A 15,609-nucleotide genomic window follows, 5' to 3' on the forward strand; every position below is an offset into this window, starting at 1 on the left:
AAAGGAATTCACAGTGTGAGTGAAAATCCTTTTCTCCCTTAATCCTCTCTGAGGAATTTATAGCTTTGTGGAATTACAAGCATAGTGACTAAATGGAAAACTTCAGGCAGTCAGGAGTTATTGGTTGTTCCCCCCACCCTCAGGTCTTCTATTTGAGACTCAACCTCTATCCCTGGGTAATGGGCATTTGGGCATCTTCACAGGAGCCTCAATAATGTTCTTTCTTTCTGGTCCTCTTCCCCACAGCTAGTTTCATAAATGGATTCCAGTTCATATTTCCTACAGCACAAGTGATTTCTCCCCTTCTCACCCCAACTTATCTTTGTAGCATCATTGAAAGGGAGGCTGAAATATAGTTAGCCAGGTGAAGTTGTCCCCAGTTCCCTTAGGATGAGGCCCAGATCCTTAGTTGAGATCCAGGATTGGCAGAGCCTTTTTTGGCCCTAGTGCCCCTAGACTAGGGTAATTGTTTCTTGAGAGCTGTGGTGGGATTTGGAGGAGCTGGGCTGTCTGGAATGCTACAGGTGGGATTTCTTCATTTAGGAAGATATTGGGACTGGACCTCCAGGGTCCCCTTTTAAGATTCTAGCATTTTGTGACTCAGCTCCTTTTCCTTGAAGTTTTGAGAATTGATCTGGCTGCGACTAGAACCGGTTGACTCAACACTTTTGCAAAGATCTCATGATTATTAGGAAAGATATTAGGGAAAGAAGAGAGATGCCTCTTCATGTTGGTCCCCAGGCTGGTAAGTCAGACCTGAGGCATCCCAAGATATCATTTTCTTCAAGGAGAGATGCTTTTCTTTATAGAGAAGATGGAAGGCATCCATTGTGAACATAAATTATCTATGTGACCTGAGTGAGCCCCTTCCCCTCTGTAAGCCTCAGTTTCCCCTTCTCTAAAATAAGAGGGTTAGATTATGACCTACAGAGGTTTTTTTCCAGCTCTAAATCTATAATCCTATGATCTGGTGATCCCTTCAGAGTTTCTTCTCTCCATTTCAAAACATTCATCCCAGTCTGGTAACCTTGGTTACAGTTCCTTGGAAACTGGAGATGTAGAGATTGTGAACCCTAGAGTGGTACAGTGGGAAAAGCCTTGAATCTGGAATCAAAGAATTTGGCTTTGCTACTCACTAAAGAGTATGATCTAAAGCAAGCTACGCAACCTTCCTTGGTCTCAGTTTCCCCATCTGTAAAGAGAGGGACATAGATTAATTTCCCGAGATCTCATCCAGCTCTAGATCTTTGAGACCCTAAGACTCCCCAGTGGAACTCTCTTCTACAGCTGCTCTGTCTGCTCGCCTCCTTCTTTCCCACCTCATTCTCCGCTTAACTCAGTTTTGGAGCGTAGTCTTCCTCCCGCCTCCCAACAAGATCCTTTCTCTTCCAGGGCCCCGCCTTCTCGTCCACAGCGAGTGGGCTCGACCAACGAGAAAGAGAGTCCTCCAGAACATCCTAGAGCGGAGCCGGAAGTGTCCTCGGAGAGAGAGAGGGGCGCGACGGAGGACTCTGTAGTCTGCGTCTTGCCCTGCCTCAGCCCAGGTGCCATTGTCCTTTCCCGCCTCAGGTAAGTGCGTTTGGGGCTGCAAGGGCTGCTCCTCCCCGCCCTCGCGGACCCCTTCCCCTTAATTCCCGGGCTTGGCCCCCCTACTCCCCTAGCCTACGGGGGACCCTTGTTCTCCTCCCTTGGCTCTCTGTGCCTCTCCCCCTCCCCCTCCGGCCGCCCCTAGCCCGCGCCATGCGGCCTTTCGAGCTTTGCACTGTCGGATCGCGCGCACCACCCCTCCCCCCCCCGCCCTTGTCCCGCCTCCCCCTCTTTTGCGCCCCCCCCGCCCCCCCCCCCAGCCTCCCTCTCCACTACCACCCAAGCCCCCGCCCTTAATGCCATGAGTTCTCCAGTTTGGCGGGAGTTGTGTTTCCTGGCTTGGAGGTAAGACTGGAAAAGTAAATCGAAGCCTGATCTGGGGAGGGCCCTGAATGACCAGATAAAGAGTTTAGAGTTTAGCTGTCTTACACTTTCTTGCTGCGTGATTTGGGGTAAGTCATTTAATATCTTTTAGCTTCGTTTTTCCCACCTGTAAAGTGGGGAGAATAATACTTAGAAAAGTTTTGAAGAATTAGATTGTAAACTTCTGAGGAATGGATTAATGTGAGCTGTAATTAGTGCTGTTATGTCCGTCATTATTCTCCCATTAATGTTTGTTGCCTGCTTGATAGTACTCCTTACCCAAAGTCTAATTTTATTCTTCTTTCCCTGCTTAAAAAAGTGATTTTTGAGTGATAAATCTCAGCCTTTGTATTTCCACTATTTAGGGGAACTTGGGGTCCCATTCATTTGGTTGGTCCACCGGGTCCAGTCTTTTGTACGGCAAAGACTCTCTTTGGTAAGTTTGAATTTTGGTATGTCTTTCTCAATAGTAAAGTCTTACATAAATGTGATTTTTAAAATTGACAAATATAGTTTTACTTAGTACCCTGTAGAGTTACAAAATGAAGAGATATTGGCCAATGTTTATGATCTAATTTGGGACAGTGGTAATTTTATATTTCCAGAGCATATATTCGGAGAACTTTAGAGCTGGAAGGAGCCTTAAATTCATCTTGACTCAATCCCTAGTTTTTATCAATAAAATAACATTCAGAAAGGTTGTAGTTTTGTCTAAGATCACACAGCAAATATTTCATCTAAGCTGGAGAGAAGGTACCTATAAATAATAATACCTCTAAATAAAATGTAGTTGTAGGTGTCTTTGTGTCAGAAATGCTATTAAAAGGCATTTGCCTTAAATAGTTGAACAAAGCTTTTTGATGAAAAGATAAATATAATAAATATTATTTTAAATATATATCAACATGTTAATATATATTTTAAAAGACAAATATAATAATATAAAAAAGTAAATATAAATACATAAAGCCCAGTGGAATTGGATAATTGTCCTGAAGTTCCTTTAAAATTCTAACTTTGCCTCTTAGTTGGTCTGCAAAAGGCTGAATTCCAGGAACTTAAGGAATCCTTAAATAAGACAATTCCTTGTGTTGGACAAAGCCGAACTCTGTAATTTACTTATTTGTACATAGTGAGTTTATTGCCCTCCAAAAAGCTGATATGAGTGGATACATAAAAGCTAAATTTTGTCAATCAACATTTATTAAGAATCTAATACCCACGAATAGGAGCTGGGGATATAAATACAAAAGTTGGCTGGTCCCTTTATTCAGTTTACTTAGTATTAATATTCTTAAAATAAGATGTTCTCCCCTTCTTAAATAATCCCTCATTCCTATGTTGAGAACACAAGTGCTGTAAATGCCTTGATGCCCAAGATGAAAGACATAGAGGTCCACTACAGTCCTTGTAGCTTGTCAGATCAGTTTAAAGAACTTAAGTAATTTTGAAAACTTTTTAGAATTAGTTTTATTTTGGTTATTGCTGTTAAAGGGTCCTTCTACTATAATCTCATGTTTATCCCATTCAACTCTTCAGTTATTAAGCTCCTACTCTGTATGAGGTAGTTTGCCAGAGATAAAAAGGACCAGCATTTAGGTCCAAAAAGGACCAAAGAGCATTTGGGTAATTTAGTATGCTTGAATCTACTTATTTTTACAGCAGAAAATAAGAATTAGAATTGCAGTCGTATTAATTTAACTTTTCCTTATTTTTAAGTTGTTGGGAGTGGGAATGGGCCTTTTATAGCTCAGTTCTTCTGTTTTACTAAGGAAATAACTCATCTTCTGAACTTTGGGCATATTGTCACCAAAGATTCTTTTGTCATACTGCAATTAATATTGTGATCATTTCTTACCATGCAACTTGCCCTGACATTGAACTCTGCCTCGGGAAATCATGTTTTTCATGTTAAATATCTTCATGGAATGTAACTGTTTTGTTACTTGGGTATTACTATAGATGGATTTGGAAAGGTGAAGTGGATTTTTTATTTTGTAATTTTATGAGTCTTGAATTAAACCTTATGGCATAGGCCAACATTTTATTTTAGGGGAACTTAGTTTACAACTTCCAAGCCACCTTATTTCCTCAATGAATTTAATGCCTGGTTCAGTTTTTCTCTCATCTCCTATTTTCATAATTGGAGCTTTCAATATATTTGTGCCATTAAGCACTGTAACTTCCCAGTTCCTCAATTTATTCATTTCCCATGACCTACTCCTTCATCCCACCACAGCTACACGTAGGAATGGTCATATCTTTGATTTTTCCATTACCCCTAAGCATTCCACTTCCATATTAACAAGTTCTGAAATTCCTTTATTTGATCCTAATTTTTTGTCATTCCATATTTCTGTTTGTCTTTACAACCCCTAATGTTGCTTTTTATCCTAATTGTGATCACTACTCTTCCTCAGTTCTTTCAGAGACCACTACTCATTACTCTTTACTTGGCTACCTTTTGTGTCTTGAGCAGTTCAACTCTACACTGTCTTCTACTTTTAGTCCTTGCCCTTTTTTTCCCCTATCACTTCTTGCCCTGCCAATCCTCAATCTCAGATTACTCCCTTCATCTTTTGGCTTTGTTCCTGTTTGTGTTGCTGAAAGACTCTAGAGAAAACCACAGCTGTATTGACTGGGTCTACTAAAAGATTTATATTTCATAATTTCAACTGAGCCCTCATTGTGACAGAGCAATCTTTTTATACTTCTCTAATGGAGTTACTGTTCAACTCACTACAGCAGCTTTTTCAAACCTTTTCTCAATCCTCCTATAGCTCCCTCTCCTTTAACTTTTCCAGCTGAAAATCTTGCCTCTTGTTTCACTGAAAAATTTGAGGTCATTTATTGAGAGCTCCTCCCTTCCCCACCAGATGATATCATCCAGATGTCTTCCACTATTTGCTCTTCACCCTGTCTCACGTGAAAAGATGGACCTTCTTCTTGCCAAGGCAGACCCCTTTACATGCATCTTTTATTCCATTCCATCTTATCTTTTCCAGCATATTTCCCCCTTCATTATCCCCACTTAGTAACTTGTAATCTCTCCTTGTTTACTGGCTACAAATAAACCCATGTCATTTCCATCCTTTAAAAAACCCTCCTTGATCCATCCATTCTTGCTAGCCATTGTCTTTTATCTCTCTTATGTAACAAAACTCCTTGAAAGTTGTCTCCAAGTGATACCTTTTACTTCTCTTAACTTTTTACAGTTTGGTTTCCAACATTGTTGAACTGAAATTGCTTTCCTTACAGTACCAATTATTTTTTTATTTTTTTTTTTTTTTAAAGACCAGTTACCTTTAAGTGTCAAATCTAATGCCTTCTTCTTAGTCGTCATATTTCTTGAAACTTACAGACTTGGACTACCATCCTCTTCTTGATTATTTCTTCTCTCTAGGTTTTCATTTCCTCTTAACCTGTCTCCTCAATCCTTGCTAGATTTAATATCCCTTAAAGGCTTTGTCTTGGGTATTCTGCTGCCTCTAAACTAGTTTGCTTAGCGACTTCAACACCTATGGATTCAACTATCATATCTGTTCAGATAATTTATCTATTATCTAGTGTATAATTATATATTATATAGATCTATTTATCTGACCTTACCTTCTCTCCTTAACTCCAAACTTGCTTCTCCAACAGCTTTTTGAACATCTCAAATTAGATGACCTGTAGACATCTTAAACTTAATGTTTCCAAAACTGAACTCATTTTCTTTTCCCCCATCCTTCCCTTCTTAACTTTCCTACTCCTGATGAGGTTACTACCATCCTTCTAAGACTCACAATCTTGGTGTCATCCTCAATCTGACTCTGTATTCAATTAGTTGCCAAATCCCATGGTGTCCACCTTTGCAACATTTCTTAAATATAACATGTCCCTCTCATAACTGCCGTCATACTAGTGTAGGCCTTATCACTTTGTTGTTCAGTTGTGTGAATCTTCTGTGACTCCACTTGGGGTAAGAAGTTGGAATGCTTTGCCATTTTTATTCTCCAGTTCATTTTACAGATGAGGAAACTGAGGCAGCAAACCAGGTTAAGTAACTTTCCCAAGATCATACAGCTAGTAACTGTCTAAGGCCAGATTTGAATTCACAAGGATGAATCTTTCTAGCCTGGTGAACTGTCCACTATATTACCTAGCTACCTTTACTCTGGATTATCATAATAGCCTGAAGGGTGGTTTGCTTATCTCAAGTTTCCCTGATATTCTCTATACTCCAAAGTGGTCTTCTGAAAGCAGAGGCTTGACCATGTCACAGTCTGGATGCAGCTTACTTTTCCAGACTTGTATATTACTCTCCTTTATAAATTATGTGCCAGCTAAACTCATTGGCTTGATTTTGTCACGAGTCTCCTTCACCTCCATACTCCTTCCTTACTATTACCTTCAAGAACCCCTGGCTTCTTTCAAAGCTGAGCTCAGTTGCTAACTCCTACAGGAATCCTACCCTAATATCCCAGATTTGCTGGTGTTTTCACCTTGAACATTACTTTTGTTGTATTTTGTATTTAATTTTCTATGTATATACTTTTTTTCCTCCAATAGAATGTAAATCTCTTGAGAGGGCAGGGACAGTTTTGTTTTGTCTTTGTATTCCCAACAACGGGTGTAGTGCTATGTACTTAGTAGGTTTGTTGAATTTAATAAATCATTCAGCAGTGTTTAATTGAATAAATCATACAGCAGTGCTGTTCCCCCTCTGGTAAGGTAAGTGTTTATTAAATATTCATTGAATTGTTTGAAAAGCTGTTACTAGTTCTTTAAGGATTCTGTCTCTTGCTTTCAGGTGAGTCGATTTCTTTCTGAGACAGGCAGGTAGCATTAGTGCTTTTGTTTTTATTTATTTATTTAAAAATGGTTTCAGGTATTTTGTTTTGTTTTTTAAACCAAATTAGCATTCTCAACAAAAACAAAGAATTATGTCCCTTGATAAATCTATAAAATAGGAATTACACTTTTTATTGGAAAGTATTTGTTAATAATAACTTATTTCCTGTATCCCCTTCCTGTTTATTTTCTCACTGTATATTTAGTTTTGTTGTCATTTTTTTATATAGCAGTAATCATTGTGTAATGTAATGTAAAGAGTAATCTCTTAATTCTACTTTTTATTGCTTTTTATTCAATTGTTGGAATCTGTTCATATTTGTTTGTATTCTTCATAACTGTTATTTTTTACAGTGCAATCATAGTCCATTACATTGCTATACCACACTTTATTCATCCGTTTCCTGGTCGTTGGACATGTAAGTAGTTTCCAGTTTTTTACTATTACAAATGAGAATTATGAATTATGCATAGTTTATTTTTCTTTACATAGCATTTTTTGGATATTTTCCCAACACTAGAATCATTTGATTGAAAGGTATGACTGATTTTACAATTTTTATTGTGCATTGCCAGATCAGTCACCTCAACTAAAGTTTGGATCACTTTATAATTTCACCAAGAACGAAATAGAGTGCCTTTTTCCCCCACAACCTCGCCACCATGTATTTTGATGGTTTGGGGCCAATTTTTGTCACTTAAATTGGGTATTATAAAGGAATATCCTAAGTTGTTTCATTTCAGTGATTTGGAGAGTTTGAACAACTTTTTCAAGTGGTTAATTAATGGAGAAATTGTTTCCCCTTTGAGAATTGTATTTCATCTCTTTGATCACATCTCCATTGGGATAGTAGTTCTCTTATTTTTGTATAGTTAGATGTGTCGATTTTTTTCTTATACTTCGATCATTTGATAATAAACAAAGAAATTTTGTCTTTTCTACAATTGAGATAAATTTGCTACCCTTTTAATTTCTACGTCTATTAGGATTTAAAAATCATTAGATTATTGGTCCAGATGACATTGATTTTAGCATAAGGTATGATATATGCCTCAAAATTAATTTTTTTCTGTGTTGCTACCCAATTTTCTGAAGAATTTTTCATTGAATAATTTCTTTTTTCTTTTGAGTTTATTAGCATTTGTGTATACTAAATTTTCTTTCTGAATTTTCTATTTTTTCCATTGATCTATTTTTTAATCAAATATCAGTTTTTGACTATTTGAAATCTGATAGGGCAAGTCCCATTTCAGTCCATAGTTTCCCAAGATATTCTTGCTTGGGCTTTTAATGGGTTTATCTAATTTTATAAAGTAGCTCATGAGTATTTTGATTGGTATTAAATCTATGAATTAGTTTGGGAAATAGTGATATTTACGTTAGCTTTAACTCAACCATTTTCAGGTAATATCTGATTTAAGTTAAAATAGTTTCAGGTCTGTGTCTGTACAGGTCTCTTGTCTTGGTAAGTCTGTAACAAATATTTTATAAATTTTATCATTGTAAATGATGTCTATTTTCTGGTCACCTTTTTCTTTCTTTTATTGGTGATTACAAAATGCAGATCATTTTTATAAGTTTATCTTATATCCTGCTAACTTGCTGCAGTTACTTAGTATCTCAATTTTTTGGAGGGAATGTCTAATGTCTTAGATTTTTTTTGATATATGATTATGGCACTGGCAAATAGAGATATTTTAACCTCTTTTTGGCCACTTATCCCTTTATTTTTTTATATTTCTTTGATTGTCTTTTTTAATATTTTAATTCATTACTACATTTTATCAAAGACTTTCTGCATCTGTTGATAAATTTTTTTGTTGTTGATATGATTTATTATATATAATATATATATATATATATTTAACTTTAAATCAACCTTATTTTCCAATGTCATTTATAATATATTTATAATAAGTCATTTTAGCTGGGTGGGGGAGAAATATATTGATAAATTCTGTTTGCCAGTATTTTATTTCATATTTATGCGTCATTAATGATGTTGGACATTGATTTTCTTTTTCAGCCTTATCTTTGCCAAATTTGAGGATCAAAACCATATATGTCTCTTAAAAAACTAGGTTACATATAGTCTTTTAAATTAGTAGTCTATATAATATGGGGATGGTTTGGGTTTTTGAACGTGTGGGAAGATTCATTGTGACTTGGTTTGGGACTGGTACCTTTTGGAGGGGATGAGGAAATACAGCTCCTTTAATGGTCTCCCTAATTTCTCTTTTCAAAATCAATTTATTTAGATTTTTTTCTGTTTCCTCAGTTTGGATATCTTACACTTTTTGTAGATACTCATCCATTTCTTCATGATTCATGAAAGTATTTCTTGGGATAAAGCTATATGTGGTATTCTCTGATAATTTTCTTAATTTCTTTCCATTTCTTATGATCTTCCATTTTTCATATCTAATTTTAATAATTTGAGGTTCTTGGTTTTTTCTTGTTAAAAGTGTGACTAATTAAAATTGTGTTTATCAGCTTTTATAATTTTTTAAAGAAAAACAGCCCTTAGTTTAATTTATCATTTTACTTACATCATTTTCCATTTTATTAATTTCTGTAGTGATTTTCATGATGTCTCTTTCCCTTTAGTATGTTGCTTTATTCCTTTTTAAAATGCTTTCATTCTCTTTATGTGTTTTAGTTTGCATCTGAACATTGACTTGACAATATCCCATAAATAGCTTTGAAATATCTGTTTTATAACTTCTTTTATCCTGGATTTATTTAGTAAAGAGAGGTTAATTCAGTCTATTATGGGTAGTAAATATAACACATATTATTTTTGACTTCTAAAATTTACTTTTATAATTCCTCTTAGTAATTCTTTTCCCTTATTTTCTTTGTAAAACCAGTAACTTCATTGTTCAACTCTCTAATCTTATTTATTTTCTGGTTTGATTTATTAAATTCTGATATTAAGATATTGAAATCTAATGCTGTTAAAATTTCTTGCTACTTAATGCAAGATTTCAAGCTTTTTTAAAAAAATCTTATATTTAGTGCATATATACTTAAAATTGATATGCTCTGATTATTATATTTGCTTATCTGTTACTAACTTTAGGCATAATGTAATTGCTTTATTTGTGAGTCATCCATCTTGTTTTTTCTTGATTTAGATGTAGTATAACAAAATCTGGTTTAATTTTTAAAGTTTTGCAAGTCTACTAAATATGCTTCTTATAAATCAGACATGAGATCTCCTTTTTGATCAATGCTGTAGACTATTTTCTTTAGCAGAGAGTTCTGTTTGTTTCTATTAACTATAAAAGTTGAATTTGACTTCTATAATTCTTTAATAGTTATGTACTTGTTTGTCAGAAAGGAGTAGTAACTTTTCTTATTTCTTTTACTAAGCTAAACAATGAAATCATAACCTAACAATATTCCTCTTTTATGCTATGATTATTATAATTCCCTCTTGAAGATTTTAGCTTCACTTTGGGAGTTGCTATGTTCTCCCTTTTCTTTCCCCCTCTCCCTCTCCTCTTTTTTTGTCTGGGCCATAGGGCTCCTTTTTTTTTAACATGAAGTAATTTAGGAAACACTAGTTTTATCACTGGTTGAATAGTCAATCTTGATTTCAAAATAAGTATTCTTAGTATTTGCTATCTAAGCTTTAAAGGCTTCCACTTTGGTGAAATCTCTGTTGAAATATATACATATTCAAAATTCTTTAGAATTGCTTTCCTTCTTAAATGTTCATCTCTTGCCCTTAGACTGTTTACTTAGAATGTCTGGGCTGTAGCCCATAGTTTTCAATTTTATGTGTTGTATATACTTTTCCATTCGTTCCTTGCTCTTGTAGAAAAAAATCTAGTGAGTACTTAATTGATGAGTTTGATAGCAGATGTCTCGTCTTCCTTCTGGTGCCTTGAAATAAAGCTTGGAGATCAGTATGCCTAGGAGAGTTGAGTTATTTTGATTTTCCTTAATTATGTAGATTCTTCTTATTTCCAGTGTCACTTGTTTCCCTTGAGCAGGACAGTTACTTGTAAATACAAGGGTATGACACTTTAATGTTTTATGGGAGTCCAGTGATTCTGAAGTTGCTCATTCCTAAATTGTCTTGCTATACAGTTTCTCAATATCCTCCCAGTCCATTTGTTTTCTGGGCTTGTTTTTTCTGCTTCCACTGCTGCATTATCTGCTATTTGGTCTTCAGCTGCATTCATTTTGTTTTTAATTTTAAAAATTGATGTTTTCAGACTGTATCAGTTTTTTCTTGAAGGAATTTGAATTTTTTCTTCTTTTTTTTTCCTCCAGTTTTTCTAAGTATTTTTAGCTTTATTGAAATCTTTTAATTCTTCTGATTTTCTTACTAGTTCTTCCCTAAATTCTTTGAATGTGTCCATTTTGGAGCTCTCTCAGGATTCTTTTCACTGTTTCTCTTTCTATAGACATTTCTTGATACATTTGTGCTTGGTTCCCTTATTCTATAATATTTTTGCATTATATTGGAACCCTTTGGTTTGTTCATTGTCATTTTGGTATGCTTTAATTTTTTGTGAATTTTTAGTGGTATGGTTTCTTTGGATGTTTCTATTAGTTTTTCAGGGGAATCGTGAGGAGTCTGACTCCTCTGCACTCTTGTCACTGCGCCCTCTTTTCAGAAGTACCCCCATTGGTGTTTTCTATTTATCATTTCAGATGACAGGACTGAAACTGAGAGCATGGAGTCTGTTCCGAAGTGGGAAATTTCTGAAGAAGTCCAATCACAGGGCATATTATCATCAGGATTCCCAAGGAACATTCTCATGGGTCCCAACTGTGGACAAGCCTCTGGCAGTGATTGTAGGTTAGAGACGCAGCCTAAAATGCCACTGCGACGCAGTCTCTCATTATCTGTCTCAGGAAAAAGGTTTCAGGCTTATAACATTTAGCAGAAGAGTGTCTTCACTGGGGAGAGAGGCTGTATATGTTTTCGAATGTGGGACAATTTAAAACTTCTAACATAAGAGAGATCCTGTAGGAGGGAGAACCCTGGAATATGGTTTATTTGACCACAGCTTCAAGCAGAATGCAGAGTTTTTAAGATGACAGAGGGAAACTCTGTGGAACAAATCTGGGGAGAAAAAACCAAACAACCTCCTACAAAGTTAAATCAAAATTATTCATCATCAGAAAATACATAGGACAGAGGAAACTTTTAAGTGTAATGAATGTGAGAAAGGCTTCAGGATCGACTCAAACCATATCTGAACCCCAGAAAATTCATACTAAAAAGAGACCTTATGACTAAAGACTAGAAGAGTCTCTGGCAGGAGCTCATCTGACATTAAACATCAGAGAATCTACAGTGAAATTAAATCCTAGAATTTTAATGAGTGTGGAGAAAACTTAGCAGTAGCTTTTTGAATATCAGAGAATTGACAGTGGAGAGAAACTCTATGAAGATAATGGATGTGGGAAAGCCTTCTATCAATTCGAATCTCATTAGATATCAGAATTTACAGTGGAGCCCCGTGAATGTAATTAATGTGGGAAGCTCTTCAAGTAGAGTTCAGCATGCCTTGATCAGAAAATTCAAGCTAGATTGACTTCCTATGTAATGAATATGGGAAAGCCTTCATGGAGCACATCTTGATTGCACTTAAGATAAGTCATGTTTGAGAAATATCCTATGAATGGAAAGAATGTTGGAAAATCTTCAGGTAGTTCTTTGATGCTTTTAAATGTCAGAGTGGAAAGAAACCCTTAACGAATGTAAACAGTGTATTTAAGGCCTCAATTTGAGCTTGGACCTCATTCAGCATCAGAAAATTCAAACCTGATATTTGAACCTTTGAATGCAATTAATATAGGAATGAGACATAAAGATTTGTTGCATCTTGAAATATCCAGACTAGTGCTAGATTTTATAAAACTGTGAAATTAAAGACCCTGATATTCCCAGGGTTAAGAGACTAGAACCTACGAGTTTCTTTCTTGAATCAACTGCTCTCCCTAAGTACTCTTACTACAATGAGCCCTGTAGAAGCTGCCTTCCCTGCATATTATCAAGTTGATGACCTCGAACATATGAAACAACCCTTTCAAGCCTCTTGAAGAAGTCATACCCCCGTCAGCTTAGCTTTTACCTGTTGACCACCTCTCTTTTTAGTCTGACCTGCCTTGTTCTTTTTCCCAACAACAACAACAAAGACAAAGCACCAGGTTTGGACCTGTGCTCCATCCATATCCGCAGAGGCTACTCCTAGCTCAAGCCAAGGAATTTTGCCTCAACTATTTGATAGGATGGGGAAAGTGTCACAGTGTTGGGAAAACTTTTGATTCAGTATTTTTCATTATCAGCTTTGTGCTATTGCTGTCTTGGGTTTGGGGTAGTGCCTATCTATGTGTGCCTTCTAGGATGTTTGGGAAATGGGCAAGTTTTATGAGATTGTTTAGATACCTGTTATCATGGTTTTATGTTCCATCCTGTATTTTGGCAAAGGTTTGTGCAGACTTTCTTTAAGGTTGAAACTAAGCCCTCACCTTTTACTAAGAAAAGATACTTTATTTTCTTGGGATGTTTTCTTAATGATCAGAAACTAGAGGGCAGGGATCGAGGAAGGGAGGGAAGCCTTGGATTTGGAAAGTTTACTGGCACTGGAATGACGATGTGGATGTATTTAATGATGGAATTCAGGACAATCAGGGCTGAACCCCTGTGCCCTATACAGGTGGGGCATACCCTAGTTTGAGAACCCTAGATTGAGTTAGTAACTATATGAGAGAGATATATATCTATATGTATGTGTGGATGTGTATCAATAGATGTGTGTGTGTGTGTGTGTGTGTGTATTTCCCCCAAATCTCTGAACTTTACATTTTTGACTCGTGGGACCAGATAAATTTTGCAGAACTAGAACTACCTGTCTATATCAAGTCATATATAAGGATCCTGCAGGCTCAGCCCTGTTGGTTGGTGGAAAACTCGCTTCTGCAGGACCAAGCATGCTATCTATCTGGGTGATGCTCCACCTTGAAAGCACAACTCCAGGACACATGGACCCTACTCACATGTTCTCAAGGATGGAATACTGGATCACTACTCTGTCAAAATATGACTCTACCTTAAAATTGTTATCTGGGTTTACAGCCCTGACCTTATTGTTCATAGATCTGTATCTATCCAGTGGATTTTTTATTAGATCCTTTCTGGGTATGCTGTCATTATCATGATGTAGGGCTTTGTGATTTTTACTTCTGGGCTACAGCCCAGTGTTGGACTCCTATGCAGTTAGGAAAGTAGAAGACAGATTAACATGCAAAGACCTACAGCAGAAGGAGGCTGCTAACTGCTGAGTCCAGCACCTATGTATGTTAAGGTCCTGAAACTATTCTAGACCTTCAAGCCTCTTCAAGTTACCTGCTCAGGATCTCAATTTTAAGAAGATACAGTAGTCTACCAGCTAGGGGTCTCAAAGACTTGAGTGGAAGTAACCTGGCTGAGATTTAGATTTCAGAGTCTAATAAATCAGTATCTCCAACTTGAAAGACAAATGTACACCTTGGTGGAATCCTTTCTCTAGATTGTATTGGCCCTTCATTTTTAGCTTAGTGTTGTATCTAGACAGGGCCAGATTACTATACCTGGACCTTGAACAACTGCCACCTTCCCTAAGCAGAGAAGAAACCTGTGGCTGCTTAATTTGTATCTGTATTGTGACGGCATTTGCCGTTATATTTAAACCTTTCTGTAAAAATATCCTGTTCCATAAACAGAGGAAACCCTTTTCATGGCTATTTAAGGTAGTTGAGTACTCTGTTAATAAAACTCCCATATATCCCTTGCAATAGTAAAATTCCATGTGCTAGGCTGGCAGTCCTGATGGCTTTGAGGTAAACTCGGTATTACTCAAGATTGGGGATTGGCATTACATGCCATTTGCCCTCAAAGGGGACAAGAAATTGTAAGATTGAATTAAAAATATATATTTGTATCTGACCATGGAGATACAGGCTAGGTAGGCAGGTAAGTGACTAGGAAGGGTTTTAGTGGACTGTAAATCAGAATGAAGGCAAATCAGATTTACAGTCAGCAAATGGGAATATTAGAAAGTAGAAAATTATAAATAACTTTCAGAGAAATAATGCCAGGTAGTGGAGAAAATTAAGGAACTGATTAGGGCCATCAGTGTAGATTCAGCAGTCACTGAGGATGAAGAGGAAGACAGCCATTTGTTTATATCATTAAGCAGGATTGGCAAATATCCTGGAAATCAGTAGATCATATTTTCATAGTGTGAACTTGAAGTTGCTGAGTGTAGTTTTCTTTGACTAATGAAAGTATTTGTTTGCTTTTTAATCACCCTTTGGTATTTTTGAAATTTTATTTTAGGATGGTACAAAATGTTTTTCTGAACATTTCTCTGTACTTAAAGTGTTTTTCATTATATTAAATGTAAGTGTTGACATCTTGGATTTGTCGCACGTCTTGTTTGTTATTGTGATTTTCCTTTTCTGGTATTACAAAAAACATAGTTTATAAACCATGCGTTTAAAGATGGTATAACTCTTCTTCATTGTGCTGCAAAAATAAATTTGCTGCCAATGTCATTCTCATTGTAATTTGTTTCAATTTTGTCTTGAATTTCTTTAGGTCCTGTCCTCCTATGGAACAACTTGTGCCCAGCAAGGGATGTGTCTTTTATCACTTTTATCATTTAGGTCTTTTTTCCCCAAGAAAGTTGCTAATTTTACATGTGTACCAATTGTAAAACGTTTCAACTTTTGTTTCAACAAAATGTATTAATTGCCTAAGGCACTGTGCTAGGTAGGTGGTAAAGACATACACCAATGTCTGCTGTCAAGGAGCA

General features: G+C 36.2%; 1 protein-coding gene across 3 annotated transcripts in view; it reads left to right on the forward strand.

Annotated features, from left to right (window-relative positions):
• ZNF275 (zinc finger protein 275) overlaps positions 1–15,220 on the forward strand; it is a 49,689-nt gene extending 34,469 nt beyond the window's left edge. For 2 of the 3 annotated variants that reach the window (XR_004230602.1, XR_004230603.1), the window contains 4 exons: positions 1,393–1,569; positions 2,316–2,386; positions 7,141–7,205; positions 11,456–15,220. The gene's annotated coding sequence lies outside the window, so the exon portion shown is untranslated. Of the gene's footprint in view, positions 1–1,392; positions 1,570–1,850; positions 2,040–2,315; positions 2,387–7,140; positions 7,206–11,455 lie in introns of those variants that run through there. The other variant, XR_004230604.1, reaches the window with a different exon arrangement.
• Positions 15,221–15,609: the final 389 nt, after the last annotated feature.

This window comes from Sarcophilus harrisii, chromosome X (assembly GCF_902635505.1).
Source record: "Sarcophilus harrisii chromosome X, mSarHar1.11, whole genome shotgun sequence".
NCBI lineage: Eukaryota > Metazoa > Chordata > Mammalia > Dasyuromorphia > Dasyuridae > Sarcophilus > Sarcophilus harrisii.